Source organism: Diaphorina citri, unplaced genomic scaffold (genome assembly GCF_000475195.1).
Source record: "Diaphorina citri unplaced genomic scaffold, Diaci psyllid genome assembly version 1.1 scaffold298, whole genome shotgun sequence".
Lineage (NCBI taxonomy): Eukaryota > Metazoa > Arthropoda > Insecta > Hemiptera > Psyllidae > Diaphorina > Diaphorina citri.
The window spans coordinates 190244-216968 of record NW_007377733.1 but is presented as its reverse complement, the minus strand read 5'-3'; the positions used below and the strand labels follow the sequence as shown (position 1 = coordinate 216968).

Genomic DNA, 26725 nt, shown 5'->3' with positions numbered 1-26725 from the left:
AAAAAAAAAAAAAAAAAAAAAAAAAAAACATTCAACTTTGTTCCACTACTTGTGGGTATTCCCTCTCGTTCTGTAAAAATCTGTGTTAGAAAATTAGTAATTTTGGCACATCCACCAAAAAACATACTCGCACGCGCACAGTTCTGGTCGTAAAATACCGAAATACCTCCTCCTCTTCTTCTTCTTCTTCTTCTCTTCTTCTTCTTCTTCTTCTCTTCTTCTTCTTCTAAACGCCAGTCTCTAAATTTTTCCATCATAAATAGGTACGAGTAACTATAACTACATCGCCCAAGTGTCTAAAATTTTCCCATCATATATCATATCTTTTTCACGTACATAGTGAGACCCTAAAGACATCGACCTATTCGCACTTTAGAGCAGAATGAAACATTGTTATACGTTTGCCAACTTTTTCTTTGAAAGGGTAAGATAGAAAGAACGGTCCAAAGGGTAAGATAGAAAGAACTCAAAGAATGAAAAAAAGTTTGAATGACCAAACATTACACAACTTCTCTGCTTCGTTTTTCCCCTTTTGGTCTTAACTCATCTCCATATGGAAGACACAGAATTAAATATCCGATATTATGTTTTTGATCTATGGGATTATGGGAGAAATATGGCAAGAGTCAAAATCCATATAATTATCATAGACTCTTAGAGGAACGCACCTCCAACCGTCCGTCCTTTTACAATTAAGTTTTAACAGTAGTGGTCTGTTCACGACCGGAGTGTTATGGAAGAACATAATATAGTCTTTGAACAATCAAACAAAAACTACCTCCCCTGAATAACCTGTAGAGTCGCCACTACTCATCTCCATATGGAAGACACAGAATTAAATATCCGATATTATGTTTTTGATCTATGGGATTATGGGAGAAATATGGCAAGAGTCAAAAACCATATAATTATCATAGACTCTTAGAGGAACGCACCTCCAAACAATCTATCTGATGACTAAAGTAGGTATCTATTTTGTTTTCCGGATAATGGTGAAATTCTTGGCACTCCCATTTCACATCTGGGTGTGTCAGTCAAGAGGGTATTAAGTCCCCTCTGTGAGTGTGTAAATTTTGACGAATTATGATATTGGGCCCTTGATAAGATACCACTTTATTGACGTTTGTCGTCATAACGGATTTTGAATCTTTGAACATCCCTCCGATTTTCATAAAAACTTGCTGTGACCGCAATTAAGTGGTGTTTTTAGTAAACTTTTGCTTTCGAATAAAGGGACTACCTGTCCTACCTTGGTAGTCTAAAGAGAGGCCTATTCTATCAATTTTTGGTACCTACTTCTATACGTTGGATCTCGGAAAACCTTCGAAAAGTCATTACCTACTCAGAGAGCTTTCTCTACGTTTCTCCCGCCTTTTTGAAGATCCAAGATTGAACATTATTGGAGATCTTAGTTGTTGTCATCTTACGACATCGCCACTACTAACCACACACTACTCCGGAGTAAGTTATGGTCGGAGGCATTCTACAAGACATGATACAAAACTGATACAACTTATACCACTGATACAAGTACAAGTACAACTGAATACAAGAAATACAACATAATAAACAAGAAGAAAGAGGTAACACAATTTATCAAGCGAAACGGTGGGCGTCTGAACGTCAAAAAATAGCTTTAGGAGGGAAAACTACTTCCCCACAGTAAACATCACTTCTTCTTTTTCTTACTTTACTTTCTACAAATTTTACAAGTGGGTGCTCTCCGGACTCAACCTTTGCTATTTTATATCAAAGAATGAGGGTTGCATCACGTATATCTTGCTGATGGAGATTCTTAGATACCCATCATAGTACTACACACAGAGCTTATGTTTTCAGTGGATGTGTTAATATTACTCAAAAGATTGAAGATATGGGACGGACGAAAGGGAGAGAAAGAAAAAGAAAGAAATTGATATCTTTAGTGGATGTGCCGAATTTTCAAACACAGAAGTGGCAGAACACAATCTAATATTTTTGTTGGGTGTGCCGAAATCATAAAATAATACAGCATAAGCGGGAAGAAGAGAAATGAGTTTTTATTTAGTGGAGTCGCCAAAAGAACCAATTTTTCAAATACAACATACGTAGGAACAAAAGGGTGAGAGAGAGAGAGAGAGAGAGAGAGAGAGAGAGAGAGAGAGAGAGAGAGAGGGAAGATGAAGGAGAAAAATCCATCTTCATAGAAGTTAGGATTAGCTTAGGCGCTTAGGGGATGAATGCATTGTGTTTATAAAATTTAATAAAATAAAGCAGAAATTATTCATATTCTTCTTCTTCTTCTTCTTCTTCTCATTCTTCTTCTTCTTCTCCTCTTCTTTTACTTTTTCCATTTCCATGCCCAAATGAATCCCATATAGGTAGGTATCTGCCTCAAATCCCGGTTATAGCAAACTTTCCTGACGTAAGTCGTAGGTAGGTAACTTTTTCCCTTTTTATAGCTATGACCTAAACTGAAGGCAAAAAACTCGAATGTAACAAAAACAACGTCAAATGATAAGATCAAACACAAGTGATCTTAATATTTAGGATATTTACGTCAAGTATTTATTTCATGAAAATTTTGAAGTTCTTTCTCAAATAATCTCCTAATTAAACCAATTGCCCCGTGAAATTTAGGTGCGTCTTGAAGTAAAAGTAGGTAACTATTTTTTGATGTTTTCTGCCATACCTAAGACCGAAAACAAAGTGAAACAGAGAGCAAAAAGTATAGAGATTTTTGCTCTTTTCTATGCGGTTTAAACTCGTCGCTTTCCTATACCTCAATGCTCGATGCGCTATGCTTTCCGCTCCACTCTGTCGATGTCGTTAGCCTAAGTCAGTTTTTGACGTTCGAGCTCACTTTCGTCAGCCACAAATGAAATTTCAATAGACACGTCATTTAGGTACCATTTTAGGAATTCTTTTGAATAAAGACAGCAATGGTTCGCTCAATTTATCAATATCAAAACAACATTTTAGGAAACAATAAGGAGATATTAATGGAGCCGAAAGGTAAACAATATTCTGTCTGGTTATTATGTAAGGAAGGTATTTAAAAATTATTTATCAATGGAATGCAAAGAGCTTGTTATTACCGTCCAAAAATCGCAGGGGAAAGGTAAACAATATTCTGTCTGGTTATTATGTAAGGAAGGTATTTAAAAATTATTTATCAATGGAATGCAAAGAGCTTGTTATTACTGTCCAAAAATCACAGGGTATTTCTAAACATCATATTAAAACGGCAAGAGTAGGTACTGCTATAACTCTTGAAAGGTTAGTCCATTCCTATAATAATGTATCTGTATACATAAATGTAGGTATATATATATTAAGGAGCCTACTACTATTGGACTTTGATAGTTGACTGGTTACTGGAATACAAAAGGATTATTCATATCAGTTTACCAAAAGTGCTTCTCAGATAGTTCTGGTTAGAACTGATCATATTAAAACGGCAAGAGTAGGTACTGCTATAACTCTTGAAAGGTTAGTCCATTCCTATAATAATGTATCTGTATACATAAATGTATATATATATTTAAGAGCCTACTACTAGGTATTGGACTTTGATAGTTGACTGGTTACTGGAATACAAAAGGATTATTCATATCAGTTTACCAAAAGTGCTTCTCAGATAGTTCTGGTTAGAACTGACTCTAGTACCTGGTCCGGTGATCAAGACACTAGCGTCGTAATCAGGAGAACGTGGGTTCAATCCCAGTCGAGGCATGGGTTTTTATCCTCATCAACATAGTTTGAGAATTCGACCCCAATAACAGTAGTCTGTCTTATAAGTCCTAAGTCCCGGGCTCAATTCGCGCCCAGGGTGGATTTTATCCTAAACAGATAAGGTTCGTTCTTTACTTGTGTAGAACGTCTGGGGCAGCGCAGCAACAGACTTGATTTAATATGAGAAGCAGAGATTTGTTTTTATCATAGCATCCTGTATACTTGCATAGTGTAGATTTGTAGAACCTTTGGTTTTTTCTAATCAATAGTTTTGAGAAAACAACGAACGGTTGACTTTCTCCGATCTCCTGTATTTGCTTTCGGGAAAATAAGACCTTGATAGTTACAGCTCCCTCTATCAAACTGAGACAAGAAAAATATAGTAAGACAGACATCTCGATTTAACCACATGACAGATTAGACAGTAGATACCTACAAAGATAACACACACACACCTGAGGCCAGGAATGGGCTTCTTGGGGCCCTCTACAAACATACTCGTGATTTTACTGACATTTTTGAATCCACTAGCGCAGTGGACTTGGGATCTGGCGGTTGGTGGTTCGAGCCCAAGTCAAGTCATAAAATTTAGCGAGGTGTGTCGGGGAAACAACATTTTTTGTGAGAAGTATTATATTTATCTTCTAATGTTCAACACAGTTAAAATAATCTCTCTCTCTCTCTTCTACAATCAGAATTCATCTCTAATCAAAAATTTTGACCAATTTGTTGGTATTTATAAGGCCCAGACAGTTCTATTGTGGTTAGAACTGACTCTAGTACCTGGTCCGGTGATCAAGACACTAGCGTCGTAATCAGGAGAACGTGGGTTCAATCCCAGTCGAGGCATGGATTTTTATCCTCATCAACATAGTTTGAGAATTCAACCCCAAGAACAGTAGTCTGTCTTATAAGTCCTAAGTCCCGGGCTCAATTCGCGCCCAGGGTGGATTTTATCCTATAAATAGATAAGGTTCGTTCTCGGAACGGTTGACTTTCTCCGATCTCCTGTATTTGCTTTCGGGAAAATAAGACCTTGATAGTTACAGCTCCCTCTATCAAACTTTTTTTTCAATCACGAAATAATTCCATTTTCCAGAAAATGGACTCTGAGACACCCTGTAATCGGTCATTTTTTTCCTCTCTTGGCGATTACAACACAACTGACCGTTTCGCTTGATTCGAGATCTTGATATCATTTTACCCAGCGGAATTTTTTATTCCGCGTAATAAAAAATCATTCACTTCACTTGATCCACGACTTGTAAGATGAGGGTATCATATAAGTTCTGGTACTCGCGGTGTAGACCTTCCAGTGGCGGACTTACCAGCCTGTCACCGTAGAATGGGATTTGAATCCAGCACCACCGGCTTGTGAATCGGTGTTCACTCTTTCATGCCCGCCTTTTACGCTCAGACTGGCTGACAAACCTAGGTCTGTCATACCCAGGTATGTCAGACCGTTGGGATGTGTTTGTCCGTAAAAGCTCAAGACTTCGTCAGACGGTCTACCTGCCTTATATCCCTTATCCAAAAGATAATGCCTATGAATCCAAACAAGAAAATCATTCGGATAACGATAAGTGTCAAAAATTTCGACTGTGTAAATACAAAATAGCGAGATTAGATATCTACCCAAGTTATCTGAAGGGTTGGGTTGGAATTTTATAAGATTACTTCAGCATTTCATTTTATTATTGCCTATTTTTTATAGTGGCGGACTTACCAGCCTGTCACCGTAGAATGGGATTCGAATTTAGCACCACCGGCTTGAGAATCGGTGTTCACTCTTTCATGCCCGCCTTTTACGCTCAGACTGGCTGACAAACCTAGGTCTGTCAGACAGTCTGAGACACACACAGACCCAGGTATGACAGACCGTTGGAATGTGTGTGTCCGTAAAAGCTCAAGACCTGCGTCAGATGGTCTGAGCGTGGTGGGAATTACAGAGGCTATTGGTTGACGTCCTCCGTTGGGATCTGGTGTTACTTGTGCATCTGCAGCCGTTCATCAATTATTTAACCGTAGATCAGTAAATAATTCACTTGTGAGGCCCCAAGATATAATCAGCAAATTTTCTTCCTGTGTTGAAATTCCTGTGTGAAGGTGTGTCCACTAATAGTCGATGGCCGTCGATGTGCATTTATTGTGAATCGATGTGGATCGACGTCAATCGACTAAGTTTGGACACACCTTTAAAGCCATGTTAAAATAAGTTAATCAAAGGATTATCATGTAAATGTAGAGTCTATAACCTCCTGAAGACTGAAGAATAGGTAGATTTTGTTTAGTAGATTTGAAACCATTAGTTGACTTGCAGCCTGGTAATATAAAAAGATATGCAATAAGACCTGCATATTGCATTGGCCTCGTAAAGAAGGCACTCACGTGATGTAGGTACATTCGTAAAGTCAAAGTTCGATCCCTGACAGTGTTGAAAATTTTATTGGTTGTAAAGGTTTGTGGTATTTTTGGTTCGTGAGATTTAGCAGAAATAAATACCACTTATACGATCTGATCATCTGATACCTACAACCTACGAGCTCCGGTTAAAATTGAAAGTAGGTAGCCGAATTTACAAATTTCCAGTACCGAATACCTAGCATTTTTTTATGAGCATTTTTTATTTTTTAATGAGCACCAGAAAACATCAAAATCTTGCAATAAAGAAGCGTAATACCTAGTTCCTAGTTTGAAAAATAGAGCATGATTCATATTCCAATATTCCAATCCTCTTGGGATTGTAATAATCATGGATTGATTTGTGTTCCCAAAAACCGCACCGGAAAATGTACCTCAAATTTAATTTTTCCTTCATCACTGAGCAAAGAATCTAAACACGTTCATTCAGTCAACCTAGTCAGATAGAATCTAGGGATAGAATATTGTGTACCTACCTACCTACATACCTTCCTAGTTGATTACAATAACCCTTCAATAAGATACCTAGGTAGGTAGTAGGTATTTAAAAACATCAAAATCTTGCAATAAAGAAGCGTAATACCTAGTTCCTAGTTTGAAAAATAGAGCATGATTCATATTCCAATATTCCAATCCACTTGGGATTGTAATAATCATGGATTGATTTGTGTTCCCAAAAACCGCACCGGAAAATGTACCTCAAGTTAGTTTAATTTTTCCTTCATCACTGAGCAAAGAATCTGAACACGTTCATTCAGTCAACCTAGTCAGATAGAATCTAGGGATAGAATATTGTGTACCTTCCTACATACCTTCCTAGTTGATTACAATAACCCTTCAATAAGATACCTAGGTAGGTAGTAGGTATTTAATAGATAAATCGAAATATGGAGGATCGTCATTCAGGGCAAGGTTTTGAGGGCAAGTTTAGATATCTCTTTTTTTCCCCCCAATAAATCAGTTTTTATTTATTTTTAAACATGTACAATAACTCTCTCTATTGCTCGTTGTCTAAACTGTAGACATAATTGTCTACAATATTGTGGCGACTAAGGAGGGATCTAATTATATAGCAAATAGGTAGGAAATTAGGAATTATAGCATATCAGATATTGCTGCAGGGAGTGTTGCTGCTGACAAAACGGCGGTATTCGACAAAACTCAAGCTTTCTGATTTTCGAAGAAACCAAAGGAATTTTCAATTTTGTAAATATTCATTCGGTTTCGTCTTCGAATATTTTTGGCAAGTGGTAAATCTGCCGATTTCCAATCAAGATTCTCTTATTTTTTCTTTTGAACTTTTCACATACCTACTTACTCCGAACTTAGGTATTATACTCGCAAAAAATTGTGGGTGGGGAATTGAGGCCAAATCCGGCGGGTGTCCCCTTTCCATTCACCCACCAGGGATGAATGGAGGCACTAAGAAAAACATTTGTGGGTAAATCATTCTTATTTCAGCGATCTATGATTCTATTTCAACTTTAGCCATTGCTGAAAACAAAATTCCAAAATTTGTCAGATTGGTACAAAAATTGCACTAGGTACTTGTTTAGGCGGATTTCAGTCCTATTTACGATGATTTCACTCTTAGGAACGAATATATATCAATAGGTAACACACATGTGAAACAAACATGAAGAATTGTAACAACAACAAAGCAATTACCAATGAATGTACAAGTACCATATATCATACATACCTACATACATACCTACATTATACTTTATACATACATACATAGCATATAAAAAATATAGGTATCATACATTATTCGAACTAAAATTTGATTTATTGACTTGAAACCAGAGGATTATGAACAAAACCACAAAACTTCTTGAGATAATATACCATTTCCTAGGTAAAAAATATAGGTATCATACATTATTCGAACTAAAATTTGATTTATTGACTTGAAACCAGAGGATTATGAACAAAACCACAAAACTTGAGATAATATACCATTTCCTAGGTACCTATCTTCTTCTGTACTTAAATTGATGATCGCGGTTTAAATCGCAGCAATGAAATTTTATTTCGCGATGAGAAAAAACAAAACAAACAACATCATAATTATTATGATGTAGGGACGCAATTGCAGAGTCGGCTCAAGGGCGAAATTCAAGATCAGCCAAATCTACAGTTATCAATGCACCTAAGTTTAAGTAAAAAGACTCAAAAGCTGCCTGAATAATAATAATAGACTCTTGAGTGGAAGGTAACCACTAGGCGAGGTTAACGCCGGAGGCGTTTTATTATGTGGTCAAATTCCCAAATAAATGAGGATAAAATTCCCTGCCTCGGCTGGGATCGAACCCACGCCCTCCTGTTTACCAGGCGAAGCTTCTACGAATCTATGGATCCCCGATTTTGCGATGGCGCTCTTGAGTGGAAAATCAGATCAGCTAGGTAGGATTGCCCGTGACTAATACGTCGAGGTACACGATTCACGATTACTCACGAATATCCTCTTTTATCGCAAGATCTTCTACGATCGTTTGGTTCGGTCACGGTTTCGGGACTGAAAAATCCCTAAGTTCCTTTATGTTACGAGTATTACTACTAAAAAGTTAATTTACTTGTCTACAGCCCCATTGGGTCTGATTTTAGGGCGCCGTTTCAGACTTGTTGTCTTCATCATAGCATGCCCAACTGTCTATTCTGTAGCATGCCTCTCATCAGATGGTGAGAAGGGACAAATTCCATTAGGTAGGTACCTGCTGCTGTAGCAAAATAAATAAATTTTCAAATTTAATGTTGCTAGATTTTTGGTCTAGCGTTTCTTGAGGTGCGGCACCTACCCGTGTACCTATTGTGAGGGTCAACACGAACTAACAACTAAATCAACCTGCTCATGGAGTGCATCTTTTAATTACATAATAATAATAATAATAATAATAATAATAATAATAATAATAATAATAATAATAATAAACGCCGGAGGCGTTTTCTACCACCTAACCCTTAGGTGGTAGAAGCTCCATTATTATGTGGTCAAATTCCCAAATAAATGAGGATAAAATTCCCTGCCTCGGCTGGGATCGAACCCACGCACTCCTGTTTACCAGGCGAGCGTCTTGACCACTACGCCACCGAGGCAGGCTGAATGATACTCGTATGATAGTAGAATAATATGGGCCTGACGAAAATGAAAGCAGTCCAACAAAGAATGGTATTGAACCCTATAAGGCAATGTCCACAACTTTTGGGGGCAAAGCATTTTGTGATACTGTTAGATGTAGAGATTCTTAGAAGCCTAACTCACATCTATTGGGGCTGTTGCCCCTAAATAATCGCCGCGTGTAGAATAATATGGGCCTGACGAAAATGAAAGCAGTCCAACAAAGAATGGTATTGAACCCTATAAGGCAATGTCCACAACTTTTGGGGCAAAGCATTTTGTGATACTGTTAGATGTAGAGATTCTTAGAAGCCTTACACTCGTATTTATGAACAAGAATGATCGTTCTTAGATCAGTCTCAAGTCAAAATTGACCCCTTGAGACTATGCTTAGCACGAACTTAAGAGCCAGCATTTTGTTTATAAATACGGGTGTAAGTCACATCTATTGGGGCTGTTGCCCCTAAATAATCGCCGCGCGCCGTTTCAGACTTGTTGTCTTCATCATAGCATGCCCAACTGTCTATTCTGTAGCATGCCTCTCATCAGATGGTGAGAAGGGACAAACTACCTAATGGGTAGGTACCTGCTGCTGTAGCAAAATAAATAAATTTTTAACTTTAATGTTGCTAGATTTTTGGTCTAGCGTTTCTTGGGGTGCGGCACCTACCCGTGCACCTATTGTGAGGGTCAACACGAACTAACAACTAAATCAACCTGCTCATGGAGTGCATCTTTTAATTATTTTTTATTACCTACCTATTAAAAGCTTGAATGAAAAGTTCAAGTTTCTTCTTTTTCTTCTACTTCCTCACGAAAACCCTCACCTGATTTTACAGTATATCATGACTAGCTAATATTAATATACCTACAAGCCTACCTATTAAAAGCTTGAATGAAAAGTTCAAGTTTCTTCTTTTTCTTCTACTTCCTCACGAAAACCCTCACCTGATTTTACAGTATCATGACTAGCTAATATTAATATACCTACAAGTACATTTGTTCATTTGAGCTAATTCAGACATAGAGATTATTTTTTCACCAAGGTAAATCCTCGGTTTATCATGCATATAACAATGGTTCCTCCTTGATCACCCCCTCTTCGCACGAGGTCCCAAAACATGCAAGCCATTAATTTTTCCATTGACAACAAGGGAAGGGAGGGGGGAGAGCAGGCAATTTTCACTAGCGAAAAAAAAAAGGAGTGACTAGCGATCCTAGGGCCTACCTAAATATTTACCTGTGATTAGCTAGACTCATGTGCTGATATCGTATACTCACACTTCATATTGTTTCAGAGTTTCAGACAAGACAGACCAATTTTTCAGTCATTGTTAAATCGCTTGTGACAGCCGTGAGATCGGTAATAAATAAGACATTTTTTTTTTCTCGTTTATTGTTTTTGTTGTTAGAGTTTCAGACAAGACAGACCAATTTTTCAGTCATTGTTAAATCGCTTGTGACAGCCGTGAGATCGGTAATAAATAAGACATTTTTTTCTCGTTTATTGTTTTTGTTGTTTTTTTTTTGTGTGTGAGAATTAACTAATATATTCAGCGAGGACATGGGACAAACAGAAGGTAAGCAGTATTGTTTTCTTTGTTTGTAAAGATTTTGCTCGATTTAAACATTGCCCTAGAGTGAGTATTCGTAATTTTTATACATTTCGTTAGAGAAGACACTTGGAAAAAAATCTTAAAACTTTTGTGAACTTTATCGAAACACCTCAAAAGGTACCTGCCAAACTTAACATTACGAGAGTCCAAATTTGGAGACCTTCCGTTAGATACGAGTTAAATTTGGACATCTTCGTATTTTCAAAGGACTGCAAGTTCTTGAAGTAACAGTGGTATGCTAAAAGGGACCTTTGTTTTGACCAAATCAAAATGTGTTAAAGCAGGCGAAATTTGAAACACATGATTCGGTTCGTCAGTTGTCACGTCACGTCAGTTGTCGTTAAATATCTGTTTTGACTCTTGAAATGAAGATGATGAAGGTGAAGGTCCTACCTTGCAATCAAGTTGTTAGTCTGTGGGCCATTCCTGCTGAGAATAACCTTAAGGATTCTATTAGTTTGCTTCTTGGGGGATAGAACTAGAGCAATCATTTGTTTTGTTTCAACAATGGATTGTTCTTCCTCTGGTACAAAATTGATTGATTGAGTTCGATCGGAAGTTCTGAATCTGAATGCTGTTTCAAATTCTGGATTATTATGACGTACCTAGTCTACCTGCCCTAACCTGACCTAGGTCACGCAATCGGTGAACTTTCTAGACATTGTTTGTGATTCTAAAAGAAGGAAAAATAAAGTTGTTTTGTTGTGGTAGTGTGCATCGTTGATATGATGGTCGTTGATGCTACATATTGACAGGTAACCAAATCATGCTTAACCACAATCGTAAATCTAAAGTAGCTAGTGCGCCAAATAGCCATCTCAAAAACGCAAACAAAGCACAAATCAATCGTTTTGCATTCCAAGCGCCATCAAAAATTGTAAATCAGGATTTTCCAAGCAGTAAAGAAGAAGTATGACACCTGAATAATAATTCAACAGAGCAATGGCAATTCAAATATTTACTATTCACAAAACTTGGTCAAAAATTTTCTAATGATTTAGAAGACATTAGAATTCAGTCCACGACCTGGTAGTTGTGTTGTGCCAACTTATTTCCCTATGGCTACCTCTCGTACAAGTACATTGTGCATGCAATCATCTTTCTTATGCTAAATTTTTGTTAATTTTATTTGATCATCGGAGAACGGACGTAATGTATTTTCTATTGAGAGTTGACGAGTTACTTAAATATTCAGAGTGAATTCTCTAACTCCTGTGCTACCTATGTGGTGAAATTCAATTACCTACTTACCTGTCTTGCTGCAGTGTTATTGTGTCGTGAAAACTTCCTTTTAGACAGATTTATTTTTCAAGTTTAACCAGAAGACAAAAGTGTAACCAATAATATAATTTCCTACCCTGTCACCTATCTACTTACTGACCATTACCTAAGTTGCTCTACAATTTTTTCGCGAAACAAGAGAGGGTTCAACAATTTGTCACTCAGATAATAAAGCTGATAAAATGGAGCTATCACATGTAGTCGTTACAAGATAACTATTTTATAACAAATGTTTTTTCTATAAATAATGAAATTGTAGGTAACTAACTATACTTGTGATTGTAGGCATTCTTATCTGAAGAATACTTACTTGGCGGAAAAGGACTTTTCAAATCAATTCATTTGTTTATTTAATGCATACTCGTATATCATCAGAATTATACAGACACAGGGCGCTATCCCAAGACAATATTACCTATTATAAACAACTCTATTTTATTCTACAAGTAGAAGTTTGCTTCAGCAGTAGGTATACTTTTGTACCTCGTTTGCAACTATAGGAATTAAGCCTATGTGGTGTGCCGAGTTTAATACTTGAACAGGCTGATGACATTAACCCTACGTGGAACTAAAAAGTGGTAACATAGCTGAAAAACGGCAATGCAATCCTCGGTTCCCGAAAGAGTATGAAAACAAAGGTAGAATATTCAACCTAAACCCTCGATCAGCCTAAGTTGTGTCTACATATAGTCGATGGCCGTCGAGTATGTGTGGACACAATATAGGATGCGTTTCGCTCTTACTGGAACTCATCAGCTAGACATAGCGCTCAAGGAAGTATTTAAACTTCCGTGAGTGGGAAAGAAAAACCAGGTAAACAGGAGGGCGTGGGTTCAATCCCAGCCGAGGTATGGAATTTTATCCTCAATATAATTTGATAATTTGACCACAATAATAGTAGTAATAGTAGTAGTAATAATAGTAGTAGTTCCCATTCAGGGAATAATAGTAGTTCCCATTCAGGCACAGAAAAAAAGGACACAAATTTTGTCTTTTCTCAACCCCATTAAGGTGCGTTCCCCTTTGTTGTGAGTTTCATCCGGTTTTTTCCGAATGTCCTGTAGGCAATGCAATTTAAATGAGAGAGTTCCCACTACACACGACACGATTTTTTCCCGAACGACAAGAGGGAACTGGACTTTAGGCGCTGGGGAGTCAGGACCTTCTCTATCCTGGGCCAGTGGGACACCCCTTAGGCCTAGACCACGGAGGCTGTAGGATAAATCAGTAGTACAGGATTCAAGGATACTTGTACAGGATCTAAGGATAAATCTAGCTATCCGGTTGGACTCGAGCGTAATGATTACAAATGATTGCGCGTTACTTTACATCGTGTCATATGAGTTAAGCCAATTCACAATCACAACGGTACGAGATTTACTTCAAGGGCAGGCAAGACTAGGGCAGACGTTTCGGATTTATTGCAATTATTAGTACTCATCAGACTGATGAGCTCTGTCATAGAAAACTTCTGACTTAAAAAAAAAAAAAAAAATCCAGACTGGATCCCTGATTTCAGCTTGACTCTGTACACAAAAAGCCCTTTCTAAACTCCGAGGCTTAGGTGTAGGAGCAAACACCCCTAGAAGTCGGGTTAGGCTTCTACGAATCTATGGATCCCCGATTTTGCGATGGCGCTCTTGAGTGGAAAATCAGATCAGCTAGGTAGGATTGCCCGTGACTAATACGTCGAGGTACACGATTCACGAGAGGGGGAAAAATAGGGTTTGGGCCCCGGGGTGGTTTTTTTTTTTTTTTTTTTTTTTTTTTTTTTTTTACAACTCACTTCAGGTAGTAAAAGGAGCTGAAATTTTGGTTGTGAGAGCTGATAAAAAAATGTTTGCATTGGTCCATGATTTGACTTAGTTTCGTTTTCAACTACTCTAACTTGGAAAATAGGTAGAGGTAAAAAAAAAACGGATGACTTCAATGGAAAATCCCATTCAAAGGTTCTAAGTTTCAACTGCTCTGGGTGCATGCTTTACCGACCGGTCGGCAAACTCTCAGTTAGAGCGTAAGCTGTTAAGGGCCACGGAAATTTCAACCTTCTATCCAAACCGACTTGAAAAGTTTTCAGGTCGTCTAGAACTTATTGCCCACCCTGTAAGTATGTTTATGTTTCGGGTCGACATCGAAGTTCTTCATGCGTTATTAGATATTTCTACGCGATCTTGAGAAAATTTCGTGAGTGCAGTTTTTCATTGAGTTATTTTTCCAGTATATAGACACAGACATAGGCACCTAGTATTTATATTTGTTATTAGATTCCCATACTTCAGTTGATTCAGGGGATTCGGATAATTTTAACCTTATCATACCTTGGTACCTACGTAATATTATATGAAGATGTTCTTAGAAACTATAGAAGGTTTTCTAGATCTGATGAGTGATGAGTAGTGAGCAGTACTCACTTTTTATTGTTATACCTACCAATTACAATTTACGATTACCTACTCATTACGTGCAGCTTACATTGAGTTTTTTTTTCTTTTTCCAAAGCTGACTAACATTAATCAATTCCATGTAACTCGTACTTTGATACTGAATTACTAGGGTAAGTACCCACCGTGGTATTTGCAAATCAACGTCTGCACATTAATTTTCAATGCAGACTGTAGACCTACCTGCGTATAGTTATTATAGAATTTCGACCAGGATTACCCCGAATAGCGAAATCTCGCAATCATCAGAATGGAATGTTTTTGTTCTTTGCGATACATCAGAGTTGGTGGTACCTAGACCATGCTAAATCGTAACAATCACGTACCTACACCTTAAGTACTCGGTATTACTGAGTAATGGTTGAACACTGGCATTACAACCAGGGGTGCTAGGTTTGACTGGGTGGCCCTCTCAACTAGAAGGGTCAATTGAATCAGGTAACACGGTCATGTCTTCTGGTAGAGTTTTTTTGTGTTTCCACCCTATGTCAACAGCACCGGAGAAAAAAATCAGCCATTCTCGCTTTCTTTTCTAAAGGTGTGTCCAAACATAGTCGACCGGCCGTCACGAAACTATGAATCTAGGTGAATTTATGTTGTTGAGCAGTGTGGACGGTTCAGTCGACATCGATCGACGGCCGTTCGATTATGTGTGAACACACCTTTCGAAATACTCGTAACTAGGTCTTCCTCTAGACTAGAGACAGTCCAATTGACATCATCAGAATGGAATGTTTTTGTTCTTTGCGATACATCAGAGTTGGTGGTACCTAGACCATGCTAAATCGTAACAATCACGTACCTATACCTTAAGTACTCGGTATTACTGAGTAATGGTTGGACACTGGCATTACAACCAGGGGTGCTAGGTTTGACTGGGTGGCCCTCTCAACTGGAAGGGTCAATTGAATCAGGTAACACGGTCAGGTCTTCTGGTAAAGTTTTTTGTGTTTCCACCCTATGTCAACAGCACCGGAGAAAAAATCAGACATTCTCGCTTTCATATCTAAAGGTGAGTCCAAACATAATAGTCGACCGGCCGTCACGAAACTATGAATCTAGGTGAATCTATGTTGTCGAGGCAGTGTGGACGGTTCAGTCGACATCGATCGACGGCCGTTCGATTATGTGTGAACACACCTTTCGAAATACTCGTAACTAGGTCTTCCTCCAGACTAGAGGTCGGGATTCGAACTAGAAACCCTCATACGAAGAGACAGTCCAATTGAGCACTCGGTTTTTTTTTTTTTTTTTTTTTTTTTTTTTTGCCAAATTACCTATACATTTTTTCTTCTTTTTTACTATTAAGGTCTACCTTCACAATATCTTTCTATCTTTATTTTACTATCGGTCTCTCTCCCTCTCTCTCTTTCTTTTTACATTCTATTATTTCATTATTTTGTGTCTGTTTCAATCCAATTGACCACTCGGTTTCAGAGAATGGTGGGCAGAATCTACGCACTACTCTAAACACATAATCGAGAACCGGAGTAAACTTCTGTTTTTAAATGACTTTCCTGATAAGAAAAACCGATAACTTAATTACCTGGTACCTATATAGGTACCTACTGTTTAGCTTAGCCCATAAGAGCCGAACTTTTTTTTCTTCGTTCGATCTTGCTGAAATTTAACAGCTTCTAACAATAAAACCTGATAAGAAAAACCGATAACTTAATTACCTGGTACCTATATAGGTACCTACTGTTTAGCTTAGCCCATAAGAGCCGAACTTTTTTTCTTCGCTCGATCTTGCTGAAATTTAACTGCTTCTAACTCCGGACCGGTACTGAATAAATATGTCAAATAACAATGAAAATAGTAGGAAATTTTGTTTTCTAACTAATGGATGCACTCTGACGTGGAGCGACCGAGATATTAGCGAAAAAGAAAGAAGTATTTGGTTAAGTTTGGTGTGATTTGTAGGCCTCGGCTCTCATGGGTTAGTATCGTTTAGTGTTTAGTTTATGTTTAGTAGGTATTTTATGATTTAAAAAAAAGCTCGGTTCCTAACCTAGGCTAACCAGGATTTTGATTCGGAAAACGAAACTTGCAATATCTCAAGTTTCAAGTCTATGCCAACAGTCCAAGGTCTTTCGATGATCTTGAAGCCAACATTCGTCGAGCTAAAGCCCTATATGTTGGAAAAAGGCATCCAATATTGGTGTAGTCGAGTCCATTTTTGCTAGTGAAAATTAGGAAAGTCGCGGTGGGCATTTGAATTCTGTCCTATTGCAAACAAAATGGCATACGCTAGGGATCAAAATAAAACCAAAATCTCTTTGATAGCTAAAGCCGTTTTCATTTTATTCAAAAATGAAAAGGTATCGCTCTTAATGAAAGACCCTATATATATCTTTGGTTAGTCTTGGTTTGGGTTGTTCCACTTTATTTAAATAAAAATCGACTATAATCTCCTCGTCTATGCCAACAGTCCAAGGTCTTTCGATGATCTTGAAGCCAACATTCGTCGAGCTACAGCCCTATATGTTGGATAAAGGCATCCAATATTGGTGTAGTCGAGTCCATTTTTGCTAGTAAAAATTAGGAAAGTCGCGGTGGGCATTTGAATTCTGTCCTAATCCAAACAAAATGGCATACTCTAGGGATCAAAATAAAACCAAAATCTCTTTGATAGCTAAAGCCGTTTTCATTTGATTCAAAAATGAAAAGGTATCACTCTTAATGAAAGACCCTATATATCTTTGGTTAGTCTTGGTTTGGGTTGTTCCACTTTATTTAAATAAAAATCGACTATAATCTCCTAGGATGCACTCTGACGTGGAGCGACCGAGATATTAGCGAAAAAGAAAGAAGTATTTGGTTAAGTTTGGTGTGATTTGTAGGCCTCGGCTGTCATGGGTTAGTATCGTTTAGTGTTTAGTTTATGTTTACTAGCAAGAAACTTCCTAGGATCCTGAGAGAAGTTACACAGAGAGATAGAGCACGTTTATCGCTAATCTCCTATTTTCTTCTTTCCAGGTGGCACAAAACATTGATTTAAGAGATCTTCGGGGAGCATAGCTACATGGTCTATTAAATCGAAAGGATTTGTTCGATTAAAAAAGTCCTACTAAAACTTCATGATGTGATTGTCAATAAGAGTTGGTGTCTGGTGTTGCTGTGTTTTGTACTTTCTGTGTGGAATTCAATATTTCTCTGCAAAGGATATTTTTTCTTGCAATGCAAAGGGAAAATGTTCAGAGGGAGCGGCGTATTCTCCTTCGAATTTTATGTACGTGTTTAATGGTGAATTTATCGTTGTAATCATGTGGGTAGGATGTATTTTGTAATCATAATTAAATAGTAAAAGACAATAAATTCATACACCATTTATTTATTTAAATATTTATTTATTAATTTAACGCGAATTAATCAATGGATAATATTATGTAGTACTGTATTAGGTACTCTTAGTAGGTAGGGCATATTATGACATTCAAAATTGCACCCCTTTTAAAATAAATTTATTTAAAAAAAATCGCAATAGGCACCTACTGAGAAGACGGACTAAAGAATTATTACCGCTGTTCGACGTTAGTTCTAGTTTTCGTACAGGAATCTTTTTCCTGGAAATCCTGAAATTCAACGTTTACTTCTATGAATTTTTTTCCTACAGGAATTTTCTTCCTGAAATTTAACGTTTATTTCTATCAATTTCTCACGATCCATTCATTTTGATTCTGTCCTGTCGTAGGAATACGATGTAATTTTTGTATTTTATTTATCTATTAATAAATATGAATCTTAATATTTATGTGAAACTTGTGTCTATGTTTCTTCCACACCCACGGCGGACGAGCGTCGCCGTAGGGGTGATTTGTTCCGCAGCCCAAAAAGTTGGTAGTAGACGAAAATCCTGATGGACTTGGTACTTAAGGTACCTATCTACTTGCAGGCAAATGGAAATTCTTGGACAATAAAAAGTTATTCAATAAGACCTACACAATATTGCTAGTCCTCACCGAGAGAGAAATAAAGCAAGGTGGAAAATTGCACATCCAGCATTCGAGTTCCTTAAGAATAATCGGAGTTTAACCGTTTAGAACTGCGTTGAGTTGTTAAACTAACCGTGAGCTCCTAACGATGTACCTAGGAGATTTAATGGGATCTGAAATCTGATGTCGATCTTTCAAAAGGGCTGGAATTTTTAAAGATCTGATAATAAAGGTTGTGTTGATCGATCATTCAGTGGCTTTATGAAGGCCCCTAGCACCTAATCCCCTATTGAAGTTGTGAATAGGAAAATGAACAGTTGGAAAGTTACCTTAACCTTTGTGTTTTCGTATATTGAATTTTATTGAACAAGTGAAGTTCAATGAAGTTGTAACCTGTATCCTTCATCTGAAGCAAATCCCAACCTTCTGGTTTTTCAATTCAACAGTTATCTAATTTATTGTAAATATTGATGAAGCTTATACTTCTGGCTTGTAAATTAAATTGCCTGTATTACAAGTCTTGTAATACAATAGTTTGATGAAACGAGGCCCTGTATCCTTCATCTGAAGCAAATCCCAACCTTCTGGTTTTTCAATTCAACAGGTAGGTAATTCAACAGGTATCTAATTTATTGTAAAGGTACCTTATGTACGTAATTTACGAGATGAAAAAGACGAATTAAAAAAGGAAATTAAATAAAACACTTACCTTTTTCTCTCCCCAGAAATCCGGTCTAGTCTACCAAAGTATCATAGCTTTCGCCTAAATTTTCTCCCATTTCTCTACAAATTTTTACCTAACTTCCTTGGTCGGAGCATGAAATTACATTACTAAACCACAATGAGCTTTCTTCCTCCGTGTTTGTATGCATTTTTTAAAAAAGGTGAATTTGGATGGTATATGAAATATGTGAAGTACCTATTACAGCTTTCATAATAACTCTCGAGGTTGTAGGTACTGATCTATTAACGTACCTATCAGCAAAACGCATTAAAAATATAACTTAAAGCAAAAGTTCCGGATTTACCGGTACAACTTAAGTTAACCGTTTTATTTTTAATAAAAACTCTGAACTTTCGTAGGTAAAATATGAGAACATAAAACATGCTAGAAATACTTAATTTGCCGTGTCTTGTGGCTTTTCACCAACACAAAAAAAGAAGAATAGGTATCCAAAAAAGAAGAATACCTACGTACTGAAATCTGGTATACTCCCTGTTTAAAGTCCCCCAGCCAGACTAAGCTGGTCTACTCTCTGTTTAACGTCCCTCCAGCCACGACCATGTGTGGACACAGCTTAAAAGTAACATGACGAGGAATGAGGTTTTGCCTGTACTCCCAAACCTAATCACCCAGTTGACAGGTCGATATTTCTCCTGAACGGACAATACGAACGTCATTATTCTCCTAATTTGTCTCTTCATGGAGGTCATGAATATGAATATATAAATCAATGACATGAACTAAATAACTGTTGCTAGATTAGAACTTTTCATTTTTTAGCTTAAATTTTTCTTATTTTGTTACATTTCATCTGGACCTTTAGGAAAAAATATTTTCCGAAACTGCCAACTCAGAAAGAAAATACCCATTTTCGGTACCTTATGTACGTAATTTACGAGATGAAAAAGACGAATTAAAAAAGGAAATTAAATAAAACACTTACCTTTTTCTCTCCACTGTGATAACCCCTGGAAATTACTTTCAATCATTCATAGAGAAAATCAAGTCAAGCCCACTTAATAAAGTAATAAAAAGAAAGGTGATAATACGGTATGGAAGATAAACAAACTATGAACAGGCAATATAGATAAGAATGGTACAGGTATGAAAGTATGATTAAGGTGATAGCTAGTTACCTATACTGCGATCTAGACTAAGCAATGTAAATATTGATGAAGCTTTACCTATATTGACAGACTATCCCGTACTATCAAAGAGAAATTCTGTGATAACCCCTGGAAATTACTTTCAATCATTCATAGAGAAAATCAAGTCAAGCCCACTTAATAAAGTAATAAAAAGAAAGGTGATGATACGGTATTGAAGATCCTTTGGGTTCTTTTACGTTGGAACTTTGAGCTTGATCTTCCTCTCTGTTGCTCCTACTACAAATTACTTCCACAGATTACTTTATGGGTCTTTATCCAACTCTTAAGGTGTGTCCACACATAGTGGACGGCCATCGATCGATGTGAATTTATTATGAATCGATGTCGATCGACGGCCGGTCGACTATGTGTGGACACACCTTTATTATTCACTTTAAAATCCCTCTATACTTTTACCTCCGGATAAAGTGACATTGCTGTTGGCTGATGGGTAAGACAGACTGGCGCATCACTCATGGGTGTTGGGGTACCTACCTGGTATAGGTCTGTAAAGCCCGCCACTCAAGCTCAGACTGTTGCAGAAAAAGTTTCAGACCCAGTTCTCTCAGATGGTCTGACCAGACCTAGGTCTCAAGCCTTTTCCGCCACACACGTTCAGATTGTCCGACAGCCCGCGGTCTGAACGGTCTGAGCGTGAGTGGCTGGCATATCTCCACTATGGTCGACCGACCGCGACATTGTCCAAAACATGTCCACATTTTGAACTTCATTTTTCATTCCACCAATAATTAAGATCCCTTGACCCCCTAAGTTGTGAAAAAGCTCTGCTTTACCACAAAGAATTTGAGATTTGAGAGATCCTTTGACCCTAACACCTTTTATGCCAGGCGATGTCGATCGACTTCCGTCAAGTGTAGTTTAGACGCACTTTTATAAGGCACCTACGAATAGTTTCCAAAAGGTAATTTCGTATAGAGAAGTAAGTAGGTACCTAACTTGATGGGGTAAGTACCCAAGAACCTAATACATAAAGTATTATCATGTTGTACCTTTACTCTGACATATTTCAGAATACATTGCTTTGGGATCACATAAAGTATTATCATGTTGTACCTTTACTCTGACATATTTCAGAATACATTGCTTTGGGATCTCCCGTGGCGTCCCGTCTCGTCGGGGTAGTGTAAAACGAATTTGACAAAGGACATAAAGTGCTACAGCTTTTAAAAAGTATATCATAAGGTCAATTTCCTAGAAACAAATCAGAAAACATCGCACAAACTCCAAGAATAACCTCCCCTATATCCGTACGCCAGTTGTGCAAATACGCCGGATTATCCAATACCTCCATGGGATTATCGCACGCGGCGCTCATTATCGTACGTCGCGCAAAGCACCACCTGAGGTATCTATCACAACCACCTTTCGGCTATAGCTAAAGCCGCTACAACAACAACAACAACAACAACAACATCACAACCACCCCGTATTAGTTACTGCGAGTAATATCTACTCTTGATGTTTGGGATTGTTATGAATCAACGAATGGTCGAGAAAAGTTGTTGAAGACAAGAACGATTATCTCGGGAACATCAGTTCTAATCACAACGGAACCAAAATCAGTGGTGCATGAAATAAAAATGGACTAGAATATTTTGGACATTAGGAAGCCACTTCCGCGGTGGTTAAATATAGACAAGATACTTAGCTGGTGATCCCACCGCACCAAGTTTCGGTTTAAAGAACTTCTCAGAGCCCTAGAAACTAGGAGGCTCTGATCTCGAATTCCTACTGCTACCGAAAATCGTGATCATTTGAAAAATAACCAATGTTCGTCATTAAATTTCGCTAAGAAACTTTCGAGATTCCGAGAAATTAGCGACCAGAATGAGTTATTGATCTCCTGATCTGTTATGTTGACAATTAATTTCGCATGAAATTACCCATATGACCAAACTATTTCCCTCCCAATTCCGAAGATCATCCAAGATCCTCTAACCCAAACACTTTCAAGAACAGATACCCTCTGGATCCTGATTTCTAGAAGTTATCATAGGGTTTTGGCTACTTGTATTTGATATTGTTTTGGAAGAGAGTTAATCCCCCTCGATTAGATGATCAATAATAAAATTCCATTCACTTGAATGAACACATCCAAGTTTAATTGAATTAGTTGAATATCAGATTATTGGAGTTCATATGACCATGATTGCATGCTGCATTGCAATCCTGTTTGTACAATCCGCCCACAACGGAACCAAAATCAGTGGTGCATGAAATAAAAATGGACTAGAATATTTTGGACATTAGGAAGCCACTTCCGCGGTGGTTAAATAGACAAGATACTTAGCTGGTGATCCCACCGCACCAAGTTTCGGTTTAAAGAAATTCTCAGAGCCCTAGAAACTAGGAGGCTCTGATCTCGAATCCCTACTGCTACCGAAAATCGTAATCATTTGAAAAATAACAAATGTTCGTCATTAAATTTCGCTAAGAAACTTTCGAGATTCCGAGAAATTAGCGACCAGAATGAGTTACTGATCTCCTGATCTATTATGTTGACAATTGATTTCGCATGAAATTACGCATATGACCAAACTATTTCCCTCCCAATTCCGAAGATCATCCAAGATCCTCTAACCCAAATACTTTCAAGAACAGATACCCTCTGGATTCTGATTTATAGAAGTTATCATAGGGTTTTGGCTACTTGTATTTGATATTGTTTTGGAAGAGAGTTAATCCCCCTCGATTAGTTGATCAATAATAAAATTCCATTAAATACAATTCACTTGAAAAACACATCCAAGTTTAATTGAATTAGTTGAATATCAGATTATTGGGGTTCATATGACCATGATTGCATGCTGCATTGCAAGCCTGTTTGTACAATCCACCTGAATACCAGTACGTTTGTCATGGGAACGGATGAATTTCCACGGAAAATCGAAGGAGGTAGGTATATGATTTACCTCGTGTATGATTTATCAATTTTCCAGACACCTGTCTGTGCAGAATTTGTAATTCATACCTCGAAATCTCGGTACGTGTCATGCATATCATGTAAAGCGGGCTTTTAGGCCCTTGGATCACTTTAAAATACTTAATTTCAGGCCAAAACTTTGACCAATAGATTAGAAAACCCATGTAGGCCTATGCAACTTGAGATAAGAGTGAAAATAACATATGTACCTATCTACGAGTGCATACTTTAATTTCAGGCCAAAATTCCGTAAAATAGATTGGAAACCAAAGCAAACCCAAGCAGCTCAACCGTCCTACGCTGCGGAAATTCATAAATCCTAAAGCTAAACCAAAACTACGAATTCCCAGAGGCCGTAATGATTTACTCATTAACCACTGGTTGTTGTTAATGTTGTTGTTATTGTTGTTGATGTTCCAAATAGTCATGAGTCATGATCGATCACAAATCACAAGCCGAATCAAGCTGGGTTATTAAACCCGACCAGAACCACACTAGTATTTCTTCAAACCAGTGTCGAATCGAAGGAAGAGACCGGGGAGCAGCCTTTAAGAGACCTATTCGCACTTTAGAGCAGAATGAAACATTGTTATACGTTTGCCAACTTTTTCTTTGAAAGGGTAAGATAGAAAGAACGGTCCACAGGGTAAGATAGAAAGAACTCAAAGAATGAAAAAGGTTTGAATGACCAAACAATACACAACTTCTCTGCTTCGTTTTTCCCCTTTTGGTGTTAACTTACGAGAACTGAATATAAGAAATACAACATAATAAACAAGAAGAAAGAGGTAACACAATTTATCAAGCGAAACGGTGGGCGTCTGAACGTCAAAAAATAGCTTTAGGAGGGAAAACTACTTCCCCACAGTAAACATCACTTCTTCTTACTTTACTTTCTACAAATTTTACGAGTGGGTGCTCTCCGGACTCAACCTTTGCTATACTTGCTATGACCGCAATTAAGTGGTGTTTTTAGTAAACTTTTGCTTTCGAATAAAGGGACTACCTGTCCTACCTTGGTAGTCTAAAGAAAGGACTATTCTATTAATTTTTGGTACCTACTTCTATACACGTTGGATCTCGGAATACGAAAAGTCATTACCTTCGAAAAGTCATTACCTACTCAGAGAGCTTTCTCTACGTTTCTCCCGCCTTCTTGAAGATCCAAGATTGAACATTATTGGAGATCTTAGTTGTTGTCATCTTACGACATTTAGCCAACAAATTATCCAGAAATCCGGTCTAGTCTACCAAAGTATCATAGCTTTCGCCTAAATTTTCTCCCATTTCTCTACAAATTTTTACCTAACTTCCTTGATCGGAGCATGAAATTACATTACTAAACCACAATGAGCTTTCTTCCTTCGTGTTTGTATGCATTTAAAAAGGTGAATTTGGACGGTATATGAAATAATGGAAGTACCTATTACAGCTTTCATAATAACTCTCGAGGTTGTAGGTACTGATCTATTAACGTACCTATCAGCAAAACGCATTAAAAATATAACTTAAAGCAAAAGTTCCGGATTTACCGGTACAACTTAAGTTAACCGTTTTATTTTTAATAAAAACTCTGAACTTTCGTAGGTAAAATATGAGAACATAAAACATGCTAGAAATACCTAATTTGCCGTGTCTTGTGGCTTTTCACCAACACAAAAAAGAAGAATAGGTATCCAAAAAAGAAGAATACCTACGTACTGAAAATTTTTAAACAAATTGGAAGCGTCAAAATCAAGTTAGGCTAAATAACTGTTGCTAGATTAGAACTTTTCATTTTTTAGCTTAAATTTTTCTTATTTTGTTACATTTCATCTGGACCTTTAGGAAAAATATTTTCCGAAACTGCCAACTCAGAAAGAAAATACCCATTTTCGGCAGGTACTGATCTATTAACGTACCTATCAGCAAAACGCATTAAAAATATAACTTAAAGCAAAAGTTCCGGATTTACCGGTACAACTTAAATTACCAGTTTTATTTTTAATAAAAACTCTGAACTTTCGTAGGTAAAATATGAGAACATAAAACATGCTAGAAATACCTAATTTGCCGTGTCTTGTGGCTTTTCACCAACACAAAAAAGAAGAATAGGTATCCAAAAAAGAAGAATACCTACGTACTGAAATTTTTTAAACAAATTGGAAGCGTCAAAATCAAGTTAGGCTAAATAACTGTTGCTAGATTAGAACTTTTCATTTTTTAGCTTAAATTTTTCTTATTTTGTTACATTTCATCTGGACCTTTAGGAAAAATATTTTCCGAAACTGCCAACTCAGAAAGAAAATACCCATTTTCGGTACCTTATGTACGTAATTTACGAGATGAAAAAGACGAATTAAAAAAGGAAATTAAATAAAACACTTACCTTTTTCTCTCCAAAAAAAGCACTAAACCAAAAATAAAATCGGACTAGTCGCGTTTAACGAAAACTGTTCCAAGTTAGAAAACGATAACGATTCTGATGATTAGCTCCAAGTGATGGTGATGAACTCAACAAGTAAAATACAAGTACAGGTACAGCTGAACAACCACAGACTACATTAGCTACCCTGCGTTGCCAGATAATATAAGAACACGCGTGAGAGTGGGAACAAAATAACGTACTTTAATTAAATATATCCGTACAAAATTCCCCGTACGGTAATCTCATTTGGAAAGGTGGGTTTTTCGATGACGTACTACAAGCCCTTTGGGTTCTTTTACGTTGGAACTTTGAGCTTGATCTTCCTCTCTGTTGCTCCTACTACAAATTACTTCCACAGATTACTTTATGGCTCTTTATCCAACTCTTAAGGTGTGTCCACACATAGTGGACGGCCATCGCTCGATGTGAATTTATTATGAATCGATGTCGATCGACGGCCGGTCGACTAAGTGTGAACACACCTTTATTATTCACTTTAAAATCCCTCTATACTTTTACCTCCGGATAAAGTGACATTGCTACTGGTATACTCCCTGTTTAAAGTCCCCCAGCCAGACTAAGCTGGTCTACTCTCTGTTTAACGTCCCTCCAGCCACGACCATGTGTGGAACACAGCTTAAAAGTAACATGACGAGGAATGAGGTTTTGCCTGTACTCCCAAACCTAATCACTCAGTTGACAGGTCGATATTTCTCCTGAACGGACAATACGGACGTCATTATTCTCCTAATTTGTCTCTTCATGGAGGTCATGAATATGAATATATCAATATAGGTCCAAGTGACATGAATATCAAGAAACAAGTGCATTAATAGCATCGCACGGGTACTATGAAGTAATGAGTGGAACTGAGAACTTACAAACCGGTAACGAAATCTACCTGTATTTTCGCACGCTTTGCGATTCGCTTGATTTTTTTCCTGTTTTCGCTGTACTAATAAAATTCATACAA

At 37.4% G+C, this 26725-nt stretch overlaps 1 protein-coding gene across 1 annotated transcript in view; it reads right to left on the bottom strand.

Annotated features, from left to right (window-relative positions):
• The window catches only part of LOC103507222, a 34985-nt gene extending 9081 nt beyond the window's left edge, over positions 1 to 25904 (bottom strand). Inside the window, exon 1 of the mRNA XM_017443226.2 lies at positions 25714 to 25904. The gene's annotated coding sequence lies outside the window, so the exon portion shown is untranslated. The remainder of the gene's footprint in view (positions 1 to 25713) is intronic.
• Between the last annotated feature and the right edge of the window lie 821 nt (positions 25905 to 26725).